This window comes from Bos mutus, chromosome X (genome assembly GCF_027580195.1).
Source record: "Bos mutus isolate GX-2022 chromosome X, NWIPB_WYAK_1.1, whole genome shotgun sequence".
NCBI classification, from domain to species: Eukaryota; Metazoa; Chordata; class Mammalia; order Artiodactyla; family Bovidae; genus Bos; species Bos mutus.
In genome coordinates, this window is record NC_091646.1 from 30,028,906 (window position 1) to 30,034,905 (window position 6,000).

The window sequence follows — 6,000 nt, forward strand, 5'->3', positions numbered from 1 at the left end:
TCCTAAAATTCATATGGAAGTTGAAGGAACCCCCAAATAGCCAAAACAATCTTGAAAAAGTAGAATAAAGTTGGACAACTCACACTTCCTGATTTTAAAACATTAATCAAAACAGTGTAGTATTGGCATAAAGAGAGACATACAGTCCAAGAGATAGAGTAGAAAACCCAGAAACAAATCCTCATATATAAGGTCAAATGATTATTAACAAGGATACAAAGATCAACCAATGGGGAAAGGTCAATCTTTTCAATAAATGGTGCAGGGAAAACTGGATATCCACATGTAAAACAATGAAGTTGGACCCTGATCTTACACCACACAAAAAAATTAACTCAAAATGGATTAAAGGCCTAAATGTTAGAGTTAAAACTATAAAACTTTTAGAAGACAACAGAGGGAAATCTTGACATTGGATTTAGTAATGATTTCTTAGATGTGACAACAAGATCACAGGAAACAAAAGTAAAAATAGGTAAATTAGACTACATCAAAATTTAAAAATTCTGTGCATCAAAGGACACAAAACAGAGTGAACCGGTAACCTATGGTAAGGGAGGAAGTATTTACAAATAGCATATCTGGTGAAGGAGTAATATGCTGAATGCACAAAGGACCCCTACAACTCAACAAGAAAAAAGTCAACCCAATTAAAAGGTGGGCAAAGAACTTGAACTGACATTTCTCCCAAGGACACATACAAAAGGCCAATAAGCAAAGGAAAAGATGCTCAAGGTTGCTAATCATCAGGGAAATGCAAATCTAAACCACAATGAGATCTCACATCACACCCGTTAGGCTACTATCAAAAACAAAACAAAACAAAACAAAACTCCAGAAAATGACCAGTGTTGGTGAGGATGTGGAGAAATGGAACCCTTGGGCATTGTCAGTAGGAATGTAAAGTGGTACAGCTACTATGGAAAAGTGTAAAAGTATATGGTGACTCCTCAAAAAGTTAAACACAGAATTGTTATATGATGCAGCATTTCCACCTCTCAGGGTAGATACCCAAAAGAATTGGAAGCAGAATTACAGAGATATTTTTGTATACCAATGCCCATAGTAACATTTTTCACAATAGCCAGTGAAAAGTGAAAGTGAAAGTCATGTCCAGCTCTTTGAGACCCCATGGACTAGACAGTCCATGGAATTCTCCAGGCCAGAATACTGGAGTGGGTATCCTTTCCCTTCTCTAGGAGACCTTACCAACCCGGGGATCTAGCCCAGATCTCCCGCATTGCAGGAGGACTCTTTACCAACTGAGCTATCAGGGAAGCCCACAATAGCCAGAGGTAGAAGCAACTCAAGTGCCCATCCATGGATGAATGGACAAGCAAAATATGGTCTGTACCCACTATGGAGTAGTATTCAGTCTTAAAAAGGAGGGAAATTCTGACATCTGTTACAGCATGGATGAACCTTGAGAACATTATACTAAGGAAAATAAGTCAGACACAAAAGGACAAGTATTGCATGATTCCAGTTATGTGAGGTACCTATGTAGAGTAATGCAATTCACAGAGACAAAGTTGAAATGGTGATTACCAGGAGCTGGGGGGAAGGGGATGAAGACTTATTGCTTAATGAGCACAGTTTCAGTTTTTAAAGATGAAGTGTTCTGGAGATTGGTTGCACAACAATGTGCATGTACTTAACATTACTGAACTGTACACTTAAAAATGGTTGAGATGGTAAATTTGATGCTTATGAGTATTATGACACAATTTATTTAAAGATTAATTAAACCTCCACAGTAGCCTGAGCTAAAGGGACCAGAAACCTAGACTTGTTGACAAGGTCCTCTGTGGTCCATCTCAGATGGGATTGTACACTTCCAAGGTCAGCTTCCACCCAGGACCGGAGGTCCCATGTCCTGCTTCAGAAACAAAGCCTCCCACAGGGAGCCAGAATTAACCAAGAGCCCCGGTCCCAGGCGACTGGAAGGATGAGGGAAGCAAGCACACAGGTCCTTTCCAAAATAAATACTACCACCTCTTCTTTGTGTCACTGCCAAAAACTCGTGGGAGTTGTAGAGGGAGATCCTTTCCCAGAGTGTCTTCTGGACCCTTCTTCTCCACTCTGGAGGAAAAACACCAGGGAGAAGGCTGGGGTGGGCAGGATACAATGGAATGGCCCTAGAGTGGCTTCCTAAGGATCACACCCAGTACGGGTGGGGAGCTGAGGGAGTTCTTTGGGAAAGTGCCTCTGAGAGTCTGAGGGAGGCGCTCCATTTCCAATTAGAGCTTCCAGGGATCACTTCCAAGATATTATCAGCCAAAGGCGGGGGCGCGGGGGAGGAGGGCGGGAATGTGCATCCCCCCAAAGGAGACTGATAGCCCTGAGTCTTCAAGCCGAGGCCTCTGGGGCTAGCTCTTTGTGAGCAGAATGGAGCCCCTGCCATCTCAGTCCTACAGCTGTCCCCGTGGGGCCTCGAGGGAGTAAAACACGGGGTGTTTCTAGTGACAGCTGCAGACCACCCACCTGCCCTTCCTCACACCATGGGGCTGTGAACTAGGCCGACATGCTAGGGAATGAGAGGGCTGGCAACTTTTCAGACTGCTAAGGGAGCACCAGGAAAGCCCCGGCCTCAGGGCTATGCATGGGAACCTGCGTGGGCTAAGTGCCCCCTCCCAACCCTCACTCCTGCCCCCAACACAGAACACGGAGCAGGCTCTCTGTCTAGTAGCAGCTTGAGATATAAGCTGAGATATAATTTATACATGATAAAATTCACCCACATAAAGTGAAGTGAAAGTCATTCAGTTGTGATTGACTCTTTGTGACCCGATGGATAGTCCGTGGAATTCTCCAGACCAGAATACTGGAGTGGGTAGCCTTTCCCTTCTCCAGGGGATCTTCCCAACCCAGGGATCGAACCCAGATCTCCCACATTGCAGGGGGATTCTTTACTAGCTGAGCCACAAGGGAAAGCCCAAGAAGGAGTGGGTAGGCTATCCCTTCTCCAGGGGATTTTCTTGACCCAGGACTTGAACCAGGGTCTCCTGCATTGCAGGCAGATTCTTTACCAACTGAGCTATCAGGGAAGCCCCATGTAAAGGGTAGAATCAAATGGTTTTTAGGATAGTCACAAAGCTGCCCAGTCATCACCACTAAGTACAGAATATTTCATCATCCCCAAAAGAATCCCCGTATCCATGAACATTCACTCCCCATTTCTCCTTCCCCATCATGGAACGACAGACTGGTTCCAAATAGGAAAAGGAGTACGTCAAGGCTGTATATTGTCACCCTGCTTATTTAACTTATATGCAGAGTACATCATGAGAAATGCTGGGCTGGAGGAAGCACAAGCTGAAATCAAGATTACCAGGAGAAATATCCATAACCTCAGATATGCAGATGACACCACCCTTATGGCAGAAAATGAAGAGGAACTAAAAAGCCTCTTGATGAAAGTGAAAGAGGAGAGTGAAAAAGTTGGCTTAAAGCTCAACATTCAGAAAACGAAGATCATGGCATCTGGTTCGATCACTTCATGGCAGAGAGATGGGGAAACAGTGGAAACAGTGTCAGACTTTATTTTTGGGGGCTCCAAAATCACTGCAGATGGTGACTGCAGCCATGAAATTAAAAGATGCTTACTCCTTGGAAGGAAAGTTATGACCAATCTAGACAGCGTATTCAAAAGCAGAGACATTACTTTGCCAACAAAGGTCCGTCTAGTCAAGGCTATGGTTTTTGCAGTGGTCATGTATGGATGTGAGAGTTGGACTGTGAAGAAAGCTGAGCACCGAAGAATTGATGCTTTTGAATTGTGGTGTTGGAGAAGACTCTTGAGAGTCCCTTGGACTCCAAGGAGATCCAACTGGTCCATTCTAAAGGAGATCAGTCCTGGGTGTTCATTGGAAGGACTGATGCTGAAGCTGAAATTCCAATACTTTGGCCACCTCATGCAAAGAGTTGACACATTGGAAAAGACCGGGAGGGAGGCTGGGAGGGATTGGGGGCAGGAGGAGAAGGGGACGACAGAGAGTGAGATGGCTGGATGGCATCACTGACTCGCTGGACATGAGTTTGGGTAAACTCTGGGAGTTGGTGATGGACAGGGAGGCCTGGCGTGCTGCGATTCATTGGGGCCACAACGAGTCAGACACGACTGAGCGACTGAACTGAACTGAACCATCCCGGGGAAACCACCAATCAATTTTCTGTCTATATAGATTTGCCTGTTTTGGACATTTCACAGAAATGAAATCATACAATGTGTTACCCTTTGTGTCTGGCCTCTTTGACCTACTATAATATTCATCCATGTTGCAATATAAATCAGTACTTTTTTATTGAAACAGTTGATTTAGAATATTATATTAGTTTCAGGTATGTACATGACTTCTTTTCATGGCTAAAAATATTCCATTGTATATATATATATATACCTACCATATTTTGCTTATTCATTCATCCATCATGGACGTTTGGGTTGTTTCCATTTTTTAATTCTTATGAATAGCACTGATGTGAATACTTGTGCACTATTTTTTGTGTGAACCTGCATTTTCATTTATCTTGGATATACACACTTAGGATTGGAATTGCTAGGTCGTATGATAACTCTCATGTTAAGCATTTAGAGGGACTTACAGTCTCCCTAAGTGGCTGGACCATTTTCCATCCCCACCAGCAATGCATCAGCATTCCAGTGTCTCCATATCCCCACCAACACTTGTCATTGTCCATCTTTTTTTGTTCTAGACCTCCTAGTGGGTGTGAAATGGTACCTCATGGTGGTTTTGATTTGCACTTCCTGGTGACTAATTATATTTACCATATTTTCATTAGCTCACTGGCCATTTGCACATCATTTAAGGAGCAATGTCTATTTAGATCTACTGCCCATTTTTTTTAAATGAAATAATAGCAAATGAAGCAACTGACAAAGAATTAATCTCAAAAATATACAAGCAACTCCTGCAGCTCAATTCCAGAAACATAAATGACTCAATCAAAAAATGGGCCAAAGAACTAAACAGACATTTCTCCAAAGAAGACATACAGATGGCTAACAAACACACGAAAAGATGCTCAACACCACTCATTATCAGAGAAATGCAAATGAAAATGACAATGAGGTACCATTTCACACCAGTCAGAATGGCTGCTATCCTAAAGTCCACAAGCAATAAGTGCTGGAGAGGGTGCAGAGAAAAAGGAACCCTCTTACACTGTTGGTGGGAATGCAAACTAGTATAGCCACTATGGAGAACAGTGTGGAGATTCCTTAAAAAACTGGAAATAGAACTGCCATATGACCCAGCAATCCCACTGCTGGGCATAAACACCAAGGAAACCAGAATTGAGAGACACGTGTACCCCAGTGTTCATCGCAGCACTGTTTATAATAGCCAGGACATGGAAGCAACCTAGATGTCCATCAGCAGACGAATGGATAAGACAGCTGTGGTCCATATACACAATGGAGTATTACTCAGCCATTAAAAAGAGTACATTTGAATCAGTTCTAATGAGGTGGATGAGTCTATTATACAGAGTGAAGTAAGCCAGAAAGAAAAACACCAATATAGTATACTAACGCATGTATATGGAATTTAGAAAGATGGTAACGATAACCCTGTATGCGAGACAGCAAAAGAGACACAGATGTATTAGAACAGTCTTTTGGACTCTGTGGGAGAGGGTGAGGGTGGGATGATTTGGGAGAATGGCATTGAAACATGTATTATATCATATGTGAAATGAATCGCCAGTCCAGGTTCGATGCATGATACAGGATGCTTGGGGCTGGTGCACTGGGATGACCCAGAGGGATGGTACGGGGAGGGAGGTGGGAGGGGGGTTCAGGATGGGGAACACGTGTACACCTGTGGCGGATTCATGTTGATGTATGGCAAAACCAATACAGTATTGTAAAATAATTAGCCTCCAATTAAAATAAATAAATTTATATCAAAAGATTAAAAAATAAAATAAAAAAGTGGAGTTATTTACTTTTCTATTGTTGAGTTGCAAGAGTTCTTT